This window comes from Ambystoma mexicanum, chromosome 6q (genome assembly GCF_040938575.1).
Source record: "Ambystoma mexicanum isolate Mex_15411 chromosome 6q, UKY_AmexF1_1, whole genome shotgun sequence".
Classification (NCBI taxonomy): Eukaryota; Metazoa; Chordata; class Amphibia; order Caudata; family Ambystomatidae; genus Ambystoma; species Ambystoma mexicanum.
In genome coordinates, this window is record NC_090937.1 from 894580809 (window position 1) to 894598838 (window position 18030).

General features: G+C 45.0%; 1 protein-coding gene across 1 annotated transcript in view; it reads left to right on the top strand.

Moving 5' to 3' along the window:
- The window catches only part of GALNTL6 (polypeptide N-acetylgalactosaminyltransferase like 6), a 2999321-nt gene that overhangs the window by 2810590 nt on the left and 170701 nt on the right, over positions 1–18030 (top strand). The window lies entirely within an intron of this gene.

An 18030-nucleotide genomic window follows, 5' to 3' on the forward strand; every position in this document is an offset into this window, starting at 1 on the left:
GGGGCAGACACCAGCTACGTGTACCATAAAATGCATAGTGGATGGTGATTAGAAGCTACCAGGAGGGATTCTGGATCCATAACGACTGAGATTAGAAGACAGATATGGTTTTCAAGTAGTGTTTCCATTAGAGAGCAAAGAAACAAATGGTTGTGGTGTGCAATATAGACATGCTCACTCGTATTATGGAGGAAGCAACACTATGTACCTAGTGAAACTATGAGTGAGGCATTCTTGAGGATCATGCCCTGAGAACGAAATTACACTGAATGGTGACAATTTGTAAAAGGGTTAGGGCCTGTTCCTTTTGACAGGTTAGGTAATACGAGTTTAAAGGACATGAGGATCACACATTGATTAAGAGGACATGCTGTGATTTGTGCCCACTCTGCAATGTCTGTAATTTAGCACTTTCTTTTCCTTTTCTTACCATGAAGTTAAATAATCCAGTTTTATAGAACTGACTTGGAAAGTAAACACATGATATTGTTTAAAACAAAATGTTATAGAAGTGTATTATGCAAAATGGGAACGATTCTAGCTTAATTGTCTCAATCATCAAGGGAGGTATATAAGTACCAGTATTCTAATTGATGTGATTTGAAAAGATTGTATCTGAGTTTCTAATTTGTATTTTAAAGCTTTTAATAGGCCAAAACACAGCTTGTGAAATTATTTATAAACATGCAGTTAAACCTTTGAATTGTACAAAAAGCAAACGTTTTTGTGTCCAGTGAGCAGACCTTAACATGTGCTTGCCAGAGGCATGTGATATCTGGTCTGCCTTTTTATATTTAGAACACCTTCCACCCAAAAGGCTTATATAAAAAGAAAGATCAGGTAATAGGCTAAACAAAACCACCATCATGTGAGAAGGCAAACCTTTCTACAGAAACACAGGAGGGAGTTATCAGTCTATATCATTAATCATTTCCAAGTGATATGATAAGATAGTTTAATTATAATGCGCTTAATACCCAGAGGTTTCTAATAGAGGACCCGGGGATCAAACCTGTGTTGCTCCATGTCCTCTTGCTTCCAAGGTGAGCACATTGCCCCAGAGCTATCCTCCCATGACAAGTGGGGAAACATTTAGCAATTACCAATTCTAACTCTTGGTGAGGAGCAGTAAAACATACCAATTGTATTCAAAAACAGTTAATAATAAAATACAATTCAATGACTCACTTCTAATATGATATTTTAACCCAATTTAAACAATAGCTAAAAAGAACCAATTCATTCACCATAAAAAAACCTTAAAAACATATACAAGTGACTATGTATGTTATGTAACCACCCTTGAATCTAGTTTCCAAGATATGGTAAGTGGGAGGAATCTTAGATTATTAAATTATCATTCCTCTTCTCATGCTCAACATGTTTCAGTTCCAAAAACACTTAGTGATGAACTTTTTTCAGGAGCTTTTCTTTTAAGTGCTTTAACACAAATTTTACTAACTTGTTTTCAATAGCGGCTCCTCCTCATCAAGTAGAAAACAAGAAGAAAATGGGAAAGTGATTAGTGCTGAATGCTAGTCTGATTTTTGAGAGTGTATGGTAACCACCCTTCCACTAACTTCATTCCCCTCACTGATGTGATTACCTGTAGGGAGTTCTCTGGCAGTCACTGGTGTGCCATCAACGATTCAAGTGGTACGTTCACTGTTGTCCACCTATAATCAAGGGATTAAATAGGTTGAATATTGCTATCTATTCTTAGAGTATTGTTCTGTCTCAAACACCCTTTCACCCTGCCCCAAAATGCTTGCTGATTGGAATCCTGGTCTGCCGTAATCCGTAGGTGTGGCATATATCTTCTTTTTCAGTCCTTCTGCTGCTTGTGTTATCTAATAGGTGCCGGACACGTGTAAAAACATTTGTCTCTAGATTGATGCAATGTTACAACATTTATTCTCTATATGGCATAGTTGCTTATCCAGGTATTATCAGCAAACCCGGCGTGCGCAGGTCCTTGTGGGTGGCGTATCATTTCTTTAGACGTCCTTGTGCCGCTCATCAAATCTACAGGCAGAGGACACATGTAAGGGCAAATATCCACCTTTAGTCGCAGATTTTATTTTTACAACTTTTCTTTTTGTTTTGGTCTACATGCAAAATGTATATATGTTTAAGTCTTAACATTATCAGCATCGGCACCAAGAGCAGCACATCCCTTGTTTGCTGCTAAGAGAAGATTGGCAGGACACACAAGTACAAATACAAGAAGGGTTTTTCATTATTTTTTTTTCAAAATTGAAATGTATTACGATCTACTATCCGCCAAAGTAGAACAATACAGTTATACAACATTAAACATATATAGAGCTCAATAACATTGAAGTAACCTATCCATCGCTCCCCTTTTGTTTTCCCTCCTCCACACTACCCAATGTCCCACCCACCACACCTTTCTTGCATGCAACACACTTAAACTGCGGTAGAACTAAATAAAGATCTAAAACTACCTTTTGGGCCTTCTGCAAAGGCCTGAAAACCTGGTTCTTCTCACAAGATGCATAACCCTTACCTGTTCCATCACAATTATTTCAGATATCCTGTAACTATAATGTTGACTGTATTAACCTTAAAACTGTACAAAGCAACTCATAAACACAATTACTGTAATCAGCGCCTAGATGCCCCTGGGATTGGAGCCACTTTATAAAGGACTAAATAAATAAATAAAACTATATCAAAGGTGACACTGAGTATGTCCACTTTTCGGCTTTTATATTAAAAAGGCTACTTCCTGTATTTATGAAAAAAGGGCATCCAGATTGCTTCTATATCCATCTTAGACTCATCCAAGAAGTTTGTGAAAAATGCCATGCTATATATGTCTCTAACACTTTGTAGCCACTCTCTTTTTATTGGAACCCTAGGCCTCTTTCATAGTTGCGCTAAATAGCTTTTGGCGGCCACTAGAAGGATCTCCAACATATGGATGAGGTCATGGTCCTCATTGTCCTGATCACTCACTCCTAACAGCACCAACAGTGGTGAAAAAGCCCCCAGAATCCCTTCCAGGTCTCTTATCCAGGACAATACTTCCTGCCAGAATGTTTGCATGCAATGACATTTCCACCACATGCGGTACAAATCTCCCTTGTATTGCCCACACTTCCCAACAATTGGATTTAACTCAAGGGTACTTCTAGCCAATCTCAGGGGCTGGGGGGGAGTAGTGCCATCTATAAAGCAACTTAATGGCCTGTATTCGGTATTCTAGGGATATAATAGAGTGCAAAAACCTTGCAATACATTTTTGACCATAGATTATCTGATATGTCTATTTCTAGATCGCTTGCCCAGTTGTCTCTAGCAGTTATAGAACGTATCAGCTCTGCCATAAACAGCTTCTTATATAGACCGGCTATTGATCCTCTTGTTTCCATTCTTATAAGCAGAGCTCTTTCGAAAGACGTCTTAAGAGAGATGGGGAAATCAATCCCCTCCTCCCCCTGCCATAAGGTTCTGACACAGACGAAGGCCAGGAGATATCGTAAACTCCCATCTATTTTGGACCAATTCCTACTGCTCCCATGATCGACAAGTATGTTGAGAGGTACCCATTCAGCCAGCCCTACAGACCAGGATCAGTGCAAATCTTCCCCAGAGTGGACGAGGAGCCTCAGGCTGCAACTAAATAGACCTCAATTGACAGTACTGATTAAAGTGCAAAAAAGCCATGATATTAACGTCATTAGAGACACCACAATTTACCAGTGTTAGACATGTAACACACGTGCCATCCGCACATCGAGACACAAACACACACTCAAATACATGAAGAACACGAGCGTACAGTTCTATGCGCGCTAAAAATCTCTGAGAAGTGCGCAGAGAAACCGGAAAAATAGGCTGCCAAATCTACTTTGCCTGTGTCAGTGGTAGAACAGGGGACCACACCGCCAAAACCTGTCATTGGGCTGCCCACAGAGTGAAATGGAACTACCTGAAAAGGCAGTGCTGCATTGCCAGGAAAGCCCAGAAGTACTCTAAAATTCGTTTTTCTTTGGCTGATAAAATTGCAAAATAATGGTTCCCAAACATCCGAAAAGATCCAACATCCTTGTTGGGTGTTAACCATTACCTTATTTAAGGAATCCCCATAAGCACAATGTCAGGAGAAGCACATTTCATCACAATAAAATCCACATTCAAAAGGTGCTTGCCTGGAAAAATATGTCAGATATGGGCGCAGTACCACTAGCTGCCTGTGTCCAAGCTGTCATTTACTTATACTGTCAGTTAAACTTGTACGTTAAGATCAAATTGTGGAAAAGAAGAGACTTGCCATCAAATGCAATATAGGTTGCTACTATGCAATTTCTATGTTTTAAAAAGACTGGAATTAAGAGATCTGTGTGTATATTTGTTGAAAATGTAAAGTTTATTTAGAAAAGACAATTTTAAACAAAGGGCCTCATTACGACCCTGGCGCTAAGTGAAAAACGATGGCGGTAAATGGTTACCGCCATCGTTTTCCGCCAGGTCCTATCATGACCCGTGACCGTTAACTACGATGCCATTAGCGGCATCGTAGTTAACGCTGCCGCTAACTGCGCCAAGGGCGCGCGCACGCGACCTCCCACACCGTACTTAGCGCCATGGCGGAAAGGTACGCGAATGCCGACCCAAGCGGACATGCACCTTACGCCATCACCCAGCCCGTTAAGTACCTTACCGCCATGGTGCTAATTACGCCATCGCAAACCAACCGTAAAGGGCCATGTAAAGTGAATGCAGCTGCCACAGGTGCACAGAAACAGCACAGGTGAAGGCAATACAGGCTCAGGAAGCACAAAAAGAGCACACCCCACCCCTTCCCACACCCAGTCACACTCGACAATGATACCAATACGACTAGCAATGTTGGGGCTGGAGGACCTGATAGCAATGCAAGTGCTACAACAGAGGAGACGCAGGAGGAGAAGGAGGGCAAGGCAGGCCCAGCAAGCCCCACCAGCACAGCCAGTGCCACCACGCATGCAGCCCCCAATCCCACGCATCAGAGCCAATCCATTCAACCTCACTGCTGAGCAGATCCACACCCTGTACCGTTTGGACCGGGACACTATCACCGCCATCGTAGACATGACACACAACGACATCGTCAGCATGACAGAAACTCCAACCGCCATCCCACCCCTACTGAAGGTAGTGTCTGTACTCCACTTCCTGGCCACAGGCACCTACCAGCACACAGTGGGGCACTTGTATGGCATTTCACAACCATTATTCTCGCGAACACTCATCCAAGTGCTTGATGCCCTCCTCAAGCACACAGACGACCACATCTCATTACCACGGACTGCCCAGGAGATTGCAAACACCAAAGTGGGTTTCCATGCACTAGCCGGCATACCCGGTTGCATTTGTGCCATCGACTGCACCCATGTGGAATTGGTGGTTCCACGTGCCATGGAGGTACCGTACCGCAACCGGAAACAGTTCCACTCAATCAACGTGCAAATTGGTCTGTGACTCCAACAAGATCATCACACATTGTTGTGCCCGATTCCCCGGATCAACCCATGATTCTATGGTCCTGAGGAACTCCACAATACCACGCTACATGGAGCGACATGCAGGGCCAAGATCCTGGCTACTTTGTGAGTCCAATGTCATGGAAGTGGGCAGGTGAATGACGTACCGATGCATACTCCACCTGGCTGAAAGGGGGGGGATGATGCATACTCCACCTGGCTGAAAGGGGGGGGGGGAATGATGCATACTCCACCTGGCTGAAAGGGGGGGGAATGATGCATACTCCACCTGGCTGAAAGGGGGTTGGGGGAATGATGCATACTCCACCTGGCTGAAAGGGGGGGGATGATGCATACTCCACCTGGCTGAAAGGGGGGGAATGATGCATACTCCACCTGGCTGAAAGGGGGGGGTGATGCATACTCCTCCTGGCTGAAAGGGGGGGATGATGCATACTCCACCTGGCTGTGAGTAGCAGAGAGAACGGAGACAGAGGATACCCTGAAGCAACCCATACTCCACCCAACACCAGTAAAGCCAATAGCCAATGTATGCAGCCCTACCATGTGAATGAGGTTGTGTCCCAACCATGACACAACCATCTGCAAGTGCATTCTACCAAATCAGACCACATTGTCAACAATGAAAAGCACCTACATGCACCTACATGCACGTCACCAAACACCATCAGCTGATAGGCCTGTCCCCCATAACTGCCCACGAAGGAGGCACATGACGGACAGAAACATCAACACACCATTACACAGAGAGCAGGGCCCCCACAACGTCCCTGTCTACATCAGCATTGCTCACTGGGGTCATGATGAGGCCCACAGCAATGTTGCAATGATGTGCGCATTGCCATCACAGGACATGTGCCAGGCCAACTAACCAAACGGCATGAACGGACACAGTGGATGGGCACTCACAATGCACTCAACCCCTCTGAATACATTGGGTGATGGCATGCAAAACAGGCCATGGGAGCCATGAGAATATACTGGTTGCATTGCGTGAATCAATTAGTGCATGTTGAAGTGAGCCAAAGTAACAGTTGGATGCAAGCCATGGTGGCACATCATGTTCTTGATCAGACGACATGACTGACACATACATTCTCGCCTACATACAGGTGATGCAGGCTATCCCCTGAAGAGGTGGCTCCTTACACCAGTCCGGAACCCACAGAACCAGCACGAGGAGGACTTCAACCGTGCACATACACGTACTCGTGTGGTCATAGAGCAGACATTCGGCCTATTGAAGGCACGGTTCCGATGCCTCAGCAGGTCTGGTGGGGCACTCCTGTACCGCCATGAGAAGGTGGCAAAGATCGTCATGGCATGTGTCATGCTACACAATATGTGCGTCAGACGGAATGTGCCCCTGCCCCCTGACGCAGAACTGCAACCACCTGACGATGAGGATGAGGAGGGTGCAGATGGGGAGGCACCCCATGGAGGAGGCGATGCACAGGAGGGGCGTGCAATGCGCCAAACTATCATCGACCACTGCTTCTAGCACACACGGCTGGTGTGTATCACATGGAGACTGCACTTGGGGCACTGTGTGTCTCTGGGACATGCACACTGTGGACTGTACACCAATAAAGCACACATATGCAATGAAAATGTCCACACATTTCATTTCGGGAAAGCAAAAAGTGTATTTCAATCATAAAACGTTGTGACACAACCACTCCCCCCTTCCACCTCCCCCCTGCACACCCCAACACACCCCCCCCCCACCTGCACACCCCAACACACCCCCTCTCACCTCCCCCTGCACACCCCAACACACCCCCTCCCACCTCCCCCCTGCACACCCCAACACACCCCCTCCCACCTCCCCCCTGCACACCCCAACACACCCCATGTAGGTGTCAACAGATGCCTGTGACAGTGGCCACAGGCTGTTACAAGCCCCCTCTCCCGGCCCCCGGGGCACCCCTGGCTGTGGAGCGCAGGTTACGTCCGGAACGTCGGACGGGGCTGCTCTGTGCAGAACTGGCAGCGGAGGATGTCCCTGCCTGCCCCCGTGCATGCACGTCCTGTAGGGTGTGGGTGAGCTCAGTGAGCGCACGACGCAACCCGGCAAGTTCACCACAGATGTCCCTAGACATGGCCTGCATGGCATCCCTCAGGGTGGCAGTGCTCTGCGCTACTTCGGCCCTTAGGGTCTCTGTGGCCTGTTCAATGGTTGCCCTAGCCCCCACACATTCCGCGGCATGCTCAGTCAGCATCGTGGACAGTTGTTGCTGCCGTTCTATGATGTCCTCGAGGGACTGCTGCCCCTGCTGGGCCATGCCCAGTGCTGGTGGTGAGATGGAGGGGCTGCTCCCCGCCTGTGGACTGAGGACTGGGCATGGGGTAGAAGGCCACTCCTCTTCCTCTGTGTGCCCCTGTGTGTGATCCTCATGGGGGCTGGCGTTTGACAAACAGGGGGAATGTAGAAGGTCAGTGGGGCTTCTGACTTCGTGCTCTTCAATGTCAGAGTCTGAACAAGCAGCAATTGCAGCTGTTTCACCCATGTTGCTGCTGGCCGCAGACCCGGTGCCTTCTGTGGCAGGCAATGTTGGTACAGGTGGAGCTGCTGCTGCTGGCCTGCTGCCTACAGGGGTGCTCGCCGGTGGGCCGTCCGGTTTGCTTGCAGTGGATTCTGCTTGTTGTGGGGTCTGCCTCACTGCAGCTGAGGTTGAGGGTGCGGGGATGGTATTATTGGCCTTCTTGGCTCTCTTCGTCGCAGGGGTGTCCTGGTCCTCGGGGTGTGAATCTGTGCCTGTGGTGGAGCAAAGGAGGGAGGGCGTCATTGATGGGTCTGCAGACTTTGGAATGACAATGATTGACATGATTCTGGTCAGTAGATGAGGCAGATTTCAGGCAGGGCCATGCAGGTTGTCTCCTTTTTGTGTGGAATGTGGATGCAGGTATGTGGGTGCCAGCAGTGTGTACAGGGTGGTGCTCGCATGTGGCTATGGGCAGTGTGGAGCTAATGTGTTGCATTTACACTCTAGGGCAACCTTGTGCTACACATGAATGGACTGCAGTGACTATGGCATGTCTTGTTTGAGGCACCTACCTTCATCGCCTGATGTCGGAGCTGCCATTTCCATCCCCACCGACGCCTTCAATGCCTTCCATGCCAATCGTGGTTGCACAAATCTCCTCCCACGGTTGGAGTTTTAGTAGGGATTCCGAACCTCCACCGGTACCCAAGGCAAGGTTGCGGTTCGCAGAGATGACAGCTCTGACCTGTATGCGAAGGTCATCCCAGCGCTTCCTGCACTGCTGTGGGGTGCGGGGCACGGTGACGCGCTCGGCCACCAGGGCCCAGATGGCCTTCTTTTTCGCTATCGCTGTCCTGGTCATTTCCGGGGAGAAAACGACAGCTGCGTTGTCTTGCAGGGTCTCCGCAAGCATGCAGAGTTCCTCCCGGCTAAATCTTTCCTGGCGCTGGCGGTCACATGCCTTCTTAACAACTTTAGGCATTTTTGGGTAGTTGGATGGGTGGGTGATTGGTTGGGACAGGTGTCAGGGTTGGATCTGGTGTTGTTCGGTAGGATGGCAATGGATTGTGTTTTTAAAGATGGCCGACGTGCTGTTTTCCATTCCGCCGCGATGACGCTATTGCCGGTTCTGCTTTTTACGGTGACCGCTATTTGCGGCCACCGCTAATTGCGGCCACCGCTAATTAAGGTGGCCGCTACTTACGGTGGCCGCTACTTACGGTGGCGGAAGTGCACCTTGCACGCCCTACGATGCCGGTAGGGGCCTTTTCCGCCATGGCGTTAATTGCATTACCGCCATGGCGTAATGCTCGTGCGCGATGGGTCGTAATGTGGCGCTCTTTACGCCATCGGCCCACGGCGTAAACGCTCATTACGCCATGGCAGTAATGACGGCAGATTACCGCCTGGGTCGTAATGAGGCCCAAAGTGTTTTAAAGTGAACTGATACCATCCACACAGGACTTCAAAAGCACATTCCACAGTGTGCTCAAACAAAGGGTGCCTTCCTTTTGCTCTCTGCCCAGGAACTATAATTTAGATGCTAATGAAAGGAGAGGGGAGAATATTGATCGTATGCCACCAGAAAGAAGCTTGCAACAAAGATGTTACAAAGTGAGACGTGCTATGGTGGTAAACACAAGTTACAATACAGACACATAGTTGTTCGTATTGCCTTGAGAAGGTACACTAGGAGCTGAGTACCGTTGCGGATCCCAGGCCTGGGGAGGTCAGCACTAGCCAATCACAGTTCAGGCTCCTAGGGGTTAGTAGCAATGGGTAAGAACCAATGGTAAGACCCTAACACTGCAACACTGTTAGAGACAGCAATTTGGGGATGGACCAGTTCAGCCACCTGACATGCGAGAGCCAGTAGATTAACATGTATAGTGTCCACTATAGGTGGACTATTACTCAGTACCCAATACTGTAGTGCAATAGGTTTTCTGTAGAAGGGCCCAAGTTGTGACATCACTATGACAAACTTTAGGACAAAACTGGCCTGCGAGCCAGGAGACGTTGAGTGGTTCTTGGATTCCTTCTATCCTGTTGGTTTTGGCTGTAATAAACCGCAGTTTGAACTTGCAGTCTGGCTGGTTCTAGGTTCCTTTTGGGGAAAGGTGTTGGGCCTTCCAAGATCTGCAAACTCCTAGTTGAACTCAAATCTACCTGGGAGTTTGTCCCAACACGCCAATCATCTATGAATATTGTCCCACCACCTTGTGTCGGAGAAGGACACCTTCAATTGCAAAAACTGAAATATAGGCAATACCCCAATCCTGAAGCATTCAGCTAAATGGTCTAGGGATGAAAAATGTGCCCTCTTCCCAAAGCTGACCCGCCCTATTTAGCCCCACCTCATATAAGTCTGGAAACTGAGTTGGTCAGCGATAACATCTCCCCTTCCAGACAAACTTCAACACTTTCAGGACTGGATGTTTAAGTACTCTCCTCAGTATTGCATCTTGTGGGACCCAAAGCCGTTCTCCCAATGTAATTGGTGCCAGAATCTCATTCTCCATGGCCACCCATTGTTTCATGTTGTCGGGTTCATTTGGTCCACCATTAGTCACAGCTGAGTAGGTTTATATTATAGCTCAAAGCCGGGAGGTCACACTCCCTGCTCTGTCTTAGGCAGAATAAGGGTCCTGAAGCAAATACGGGACTGATTCCCTTGGTCTAGTAATATATAGCAACACGTCATCTGCAAAGTAGCCCATTTTATATTCCTCCTCCACTATCCTGACACCTTTAATCCTATGATTTTTCATCACTTCTATGGCCTATGGATACATGAGTAGGGCATAAAGGAGGGGAGATAAGGGACATCCCTGTCTTGTCCTTCTCCCGAGTAGGAAAACCCTTGACTCTTCCACATTTGCTAAGACTCTGGCTGTTGGGATGGAATATAGAACTCTGATCTAGCCCAACCATGTTGTTTCCATGCCATTTATTTTAAGGACAGCCTGCATGAAAGTCCAGCTAACCCGGTCAAAAGTCTTTTCGGCATATAGGGATAGTCTAAGTAAGGCTCCTAGTTTGCAGTCTTTACTGATCTTTGCACATAAATACAGACCAAAGTTTCATTGTTTCCTTTCAGTATGTATTTGTAAAAAACAGAAAAGGCAAAAATGAAGGTCTCTTGCTTAGCTCTCCAAGTTGTCAAGCAAGCCTGTATGTATTTATGTATTTATTGTGCATTTGGTTAATAAATAAACCTTAAGAACATTCAATAAAATAATCAAATTAACACTGATTACATCGAAATTACAATTTAGCACAAACATATTTAATTACTTCAAAATCAATATTTGTGTTTAACCTAATAGCAATACATTCATAAATACATTCATATCGAAATATATTAAAACCTAAAAATCTTCCTATTATAATATCGATGTATCGACAATTAGCCTTGTTAAAACCGCCTACCAAATATTAAAAGCAGCTGTTGATGTAACTACTAACTCCACCCCTTAGATATCACTCCAGAATTGATTTGATCCAATTCGGCCTACATTTTTCACAAAGCCAATGAAACCCTTAAAATAAATGGCTGTAAGAGTGGCACACTGAGATAAAATGTGGCGACAAGTCTCCACTTCAATACTGCAAATTCACCATGGGGCCCTTTCCCCCCATCCCCCTATATTTTCAAAGGTTGGTAATAAGTTAAAATGTAAATACACTATAAACCTTCTGTGATGCGGTGCACACAAATTTCTGTTAGGTGAGTACAAGGCTATTCCAAAGGAAAACCTTGACAGCAATACTGTTTAAATCTCTTTTTCTCATGTAGACTGCTCGTGGTAGTAGCTCTATCCCAATTTCTGCTCTTTCTTCTCAAAATATAATCAAAATCTGGTAATTCCAATGCCTGTTCGAAAGATAAGCCAACGTGTGCCATATGTGATTGGTTTAAGTTTAGCCTCAGTGAGTCCTAAATCCAGTAACCCCAATAGTGTTTTTTGGATTGGTCCTAGATGATGAAAACTTTAAGCATCATTTAGATGTTTGAAGTAACCAGAGAGAGCTAAGCGAGGAGAGGCCAAATTCCATTTTCAGTGTCTCGATCAACACTGTGCTCGCTAGATCCAAGATATGCCTTTTAGTCTAATGTCTGTGGAAAGAAACACAAATGAGAAACCTTAAAAGTTAATTTCCTTCCATTTCAAATCCTTTAAATGGCTCAAATGATGCTTCTCTGGTCAGCAGCAAAAGCAGGTCATTTGTTTTAGGTGAAAATTGGTTTGATGTACATGAACCCAGCTTTGCGGGCATTGTCTAAAGACACTTTTTTTTTTATATTAATATACATGGAAAAATACTAGTTGTGACTTTCTTTTTCTACGGGCAAAAAATAAATGTGGATTCATACAGATAAAATGATAAAACCATAAATTTGAATAAATACATATGCAAATGTTCATAAAATAAATTCCACAAAACTGAGAGCCTTAATTAAAAGGACCCCTTGCCTAGCAACCACTGAAGACAATAAAATATTAAGCATTTTTCTTAGGTTGTGTGAGCCCTGTTGGTTCCTTACAAAGAAAGCCTGGTCTGAGTGAACCAGCCTAGAAATAACAATCATCAGTCTGGAAGCTAAAATTTGAGCAAAGTTCTTGGCATCCACAATAAGCAACGATATTGTCCGGTAGGCCGAATATAATGTTGAAGCTTTTTCGGATTTATGGATCACAGTTATCGTTGCTGCTAAGAAGGATGGGGGTATATAGCCTTTGTCCTTTATTGCATTAAAAACCTTAGATAGGTGGTGGGCCAGAATACCTTGAACTTGCTTGTAGAACCCTGATATGAAACCATCATCACCCAGCAGTTTCCCCAATTTAATATGCAGGATAGCTTGTAGAACCTCTCTGAGTGCTACTTCAGTTTACAGCTTATCCCTTTCCGCCATAGTCACCAAAGGCATCAGGATTGTCCCCAAATGTCCTTTTATCATAGCCTTGTCCACCTCCTGCTGTTATCTATGTAAATAATAATATTCTACAAACTGCCTGAGAATTCCCTCCTGAGTAAACTCCAGTTTCCCTTTATCATCCCTAATCTGCTCCACCTGTCTGTCCACTGTATTCCCACATATCCTGTTAAGCCAGATTGTCCCTATCCAATCTCCCTTTCCGTAATGTTTTTGTTTAGTGTACCTCATCCTCTCAGTACCTAAGCCATGAGGAATGAGTGCATTTATTGTATTGTTTCCCTTATGGAATCCATAACTGCCTCCAACTTCACTCCACTAACTTGATGCAGATTATCCTTGTTCCTTCTTTCATTCTCTCTTCTATTAGGCCCATTTCTCATTTATTCCTTGTCCCTTCTGCTATGATGTACCCCTAAATGTGGCTTTAGCAGTGTCTCACACATATCCCATTGGAATCTCACCTGTGTCATTTCCCTTAATATAGCTTTTAATTTTCTTTTCCAGGAATTCCCCAAAGAACAAATATTGAAGGGGAACATCGTTGCATTGCCGTCTAGAGTGATTATTTCCATTTTCAAGCAGCAACGACCATATCATGGTAGGACCAAGCAATTGCTTCCACCCGCGTGCAGCTAACATATTGCTGTGCCTCATGGGGTATCAAGAGGAAATATATTCTTCTGTACATGCGATGTGGGGGTGAATAGGACATATAGCCCCCAGCTGGCTATTCTAGAACTCTGTATATATGATCAGAAATTATTCCTTAGGAGAAGCAAAAATACAAAGTTGTCTTTACTGTGCTCTTTGTACCCCATCCCACACCACTCCCTGATTTCTAATCCAAACACGGGTTTAGAATCATATTGCAATCCCTGCCTTCCATGGTTCGTGCCTCGCCACATAGTTCTAAAATTTTGAAAGACAATTGCATGAACTGAATCTGTCCCATATTAGGGGCATAGAGGGTAGCATAATTGATCTTCACATCCTTTTCATAGGCTTTGATCATAAGGAGCCTTCTGTCCATTCCTCTCCTAACCTGAACCTCTTTAATCTGGACCTCCTTAGCCAAAACAATCCCACCAACTCCCTTCCTCTTCTCCTCATGTGAGGCCCAACATGTTTGCCCAATAGCCTTGTCTCATAGCTGCATCTCCTTTCCCTTCTTAAAGTGAATCTCTTGTAGAAAACATCACGTGCTTCCAGGTACCTGTGCAAAATAGCAATCACTTATTCCCAGGTCTTTCCAGATTGCTGAATGCATCCAGGCTCAAATCTAGGTGAATGTGGAATGCATCCAATGTATTCATTCTAGGTACCGATGTAAAGTAATCATCACTTCATGCCAGATCTTTGTGGAATGCAGCCACTATATTTTTTCGTGTTGAACTCAGAATGTAGCCATTGCTCTAAATTAAGTGAATACAGAATAGTCCTTTATGGAATGTAAGCTAATTGTATAATCTAGCATTTCAAGAATTTTAGTTAATCTTGGAATCTTGAAGAAGGTAGAATATAGCCAGATATTGAATCTAGAAGAATGTTGATGGCAATCTTTACGCTAATCCTGAGAGCATGTTGAATTTAGCCCTACATTAATGCACATTGATTTAGAGTGTAGCCACCATCCTAATTCTGGGTCACTGCTTAGAATGTAGACCATGCATTTAACTTCTTACTCTCATGCATAGGGAAGGCACGGCCGCAGACCTGCATACATCTGCCATCATACACCACTTGAAGACACTTCTCACAACACCTCTGCCAAATGAATGCAGCACCCGTTCATGACAAAAATTCAATAAGTAGATGCACACATAACCTCTATCCCGCTCTTGTTTACTCCTTCTAGAATACTTAGCACCACCCATTCAAATGCCAGCTTGACATAGGTGGCTAGCAGGGACTTCACCAGCCCTCACATCTTAAGCACTGGCTAATATGCACACATGCATACCAGCACCTCCTCGAATTTCTTCCATTACCCAGACTCCTGTACCCGAGGGTACAACCTAAAGTGCATTGTGACCATACTAATTGTGAACGGCGCTACAAAAATGAAGCTCTCTATTACTACTACTGCTTATGTTCTAAGACTGGCAACGGTAAGACTGGTGACAAACTTTCCCCAGTCTTCAATGGTGTCCATTGGAGACAGAAAAATGCAGGCAGAGAACCAGGATATTTAGGAATAGAGTAATATTACAGCCATTTTAAGACAACCGTGCTTGTATTCATCTGAAAGACAAAGGGCCTCATTAGGACCCAGGCGGTAACTTACTGCCTGGGTCGTAATGGGGCCCAAAATCCTTCCACAGTTCGAGGTGAGAGTAGACAAAGGATGATGATTCCACGCCCACCTAGAGAGGACCCAGCACAGGGATATTAGCTCTGTCCAATGCTTTAGCAGTAATTGACAACTCGTAGTTAATTTTCTTATCCAGTCCTAGAGCCGAAAGAAGCGCATGTCTGTTACCGTGCGTTACAAAAGATAATTAAAGAACCTTGCAGCGTGCAGCATTATCTAATTAGTTTTGTGGCTCTTCCAAAGGCTGTGATTAGACACAGGCGTCAAGCAATGCTCATATCTTACCGTCATACGAAATGCAGTGTAGATCAAAGAGGATATAATTCAATTGTAAGGAATACACGAACAGAGTGAATCATCTGTTTAAAGCCTGCTAAGCAGTATGTCCAGGCAAGAGCTCCGCTAATGTTTTAATTTATGAAACCATTTTGGCCCTTTTCATGTCAAAGTCCATAACTGATGAGCCCTAGATCTTGGGCAGAATAACAAATGAACATTGATGTGCTTAGTAGTTTGTGCTGTAGAAATCATTCTGGCGGCATCATGTGTGTATTAGGCAGGGCCTCATTACGACCCAGGCGTAGCGCCATGGTTGACACCGGTACCTTACCGATTCCGCCATGGTGAATGGCGGAATTACCGCCCCATTCCAAGGTTGGCGGGGCGGTAATTCCCCATTCACCATTGGCCCTTCCCCATTTCCATTTTTGCCCCCATAGGGCTCAATGGAAATGGGGAAGGTGGTAATTACGGTACCGCAAATTGCAGTACCGTAATTACCTCCAAGGTCCCATTGCGGGTCCCGTCCTTAACGGCTGGTGAAACCAGCCGTTAAGGGAGGACCCGCAGAGGGACCTTGGAATTGGGCGGTAAGGGATTACCGGCACCAGTGCCCTTACCGGTACCGGTAATCCCTTACCGCCCGGGTCGAAATGAGGGTTTTACTAAGTGCGTCCCAGTACATGAAGTAGATGTCTGTGACTACTATCTTGATCGTGGTCATATCATAAAATGTTTATTGACACTAAAATAGCTATTGTCATTTTTAAGAAAACCTGCGCACTCCTAAACATAAACATTTTTTTTTATCCAAGGGCTTTCATTTTTTTAAATTTGATTTATTTTATTCATCGATTATATAGCACCAGACAAACCCTTATCCATCAAGGCGTTCACAAAGACAGACAACAGTAAACAATAATCAATAATTCCGGAAAGAAAAACGACAACTTTCGCAAGACACTTGGGGAATGCCAAAACCGCTCAGGCAAACAAGTAGGTCTTGAAAACGGCCAATGAACTACAACCCCTCAAATTGGGGGTAAGGTGTTCCAGAGAGTGGGTGCTGCACAATGGAAGGCAAATTTGCCTACTGTAACCAATTTTACTCAAGGTACAGATAACAGATTTGAGGTGGTCGATATCCTTCGGGGTGGTAACCAGGAAATCCTTTCTGATAAATATCGTGGGCTGTCACCATGTATGTGTTAATACAAGTAGTCTAAAAGCGATCCTAGCCAGTGGAGTGCTCATATGGTCTGCGAAACATGTTCTTCCTTCCCTAAGCCTTCCAATATGCATAGTGCACTATTTTGGAATACTTGCAGCTCGGAAATTTCGCTCTTGCGGATTCCACGCAGCAGCCTGCCGCAGTGATCCAACTTGGCTCCAATAATGGCTCCAATAGTAGCACAGCTCTTCTTGGTTAAGAAAGGTCATAGTTGATGCAAAGGTTTAAGGTGATAGGCTGGGGTGGATACAATACCGTTCACATGAGCCTTCCGTACTCAGCTCAGCAGAGTCTAAATAAACTCCTACGGTTTTGACTTTCTTCAGAGTGGCAGTGGTACAGCCAGTGGTAACAACGATTTTATACTCAGTTTATTTAATTATCTTTTGGTTGTGCCACCAAGCAATAGTTCTGTCTTTGTATCACTTAAGGCCATATCATTAGACGTCATCCACTGCTGTATATAGATCTCATTAATGTAGACTCCTGAGATGGAAATTAAGCACTGTGTGTCATCAGCGTAGTTGGTGTATGTTATGCCTCATGTGCCAAGCAACTCAAACTATTTAGTTTCAAAACAAAGCGTCCAATTTCGTTATACAATTTTATTGCGCATAACAAATGCTTGTATCGTGTTGTGCATACAAGTACTGTAAACGTGTTGCATATTTCTAAAGAAGCTGTACGTTGCACCCCCGCACTCTGCAACAATATATGAGGGTGGCCGGGACAACACGCTGCCCCCGCCTACTGGTACTGTCTCTCTCGCTACATATCCCAAACTGCATTGAGAAGCGCAGTGCTGTCGACCTCGCTTGGCTGTGTTGGGTGTTTGCCAGGCAACAATATGCTTCCCTTGCTTCCCTCGAGTGAATGCATGCCACTAGGTTGTTTCCATTAACAGGCCAATCACATGTCAAAAGCGTGTCTAAGCCAATAAAATATTATCACAGAATGTATCTTGACAAGAAACATGATCGCAGACTACGAGAACATGATCGTGTCTCGAAACGAAACACGATCACAGACTATGCTTGCTGGAAAAAGTCAGTTATGTGCCAATTAAAAGATGATGATGAAAATATTTAAAGCATAAGCATGCAATGAGAGTGCAAGAGAAAGGTTCCTGTAAATATATTTTCTACGTGGCATGTCGCATAACGCAATTTGAGATAAGCCAAGGGAGCACAGTAGGAAGGTGGTGCCTGTGGTCCCGATTATATCTGGATGCTGTCAACTCTTAATATCGATTTCCACATTAATCG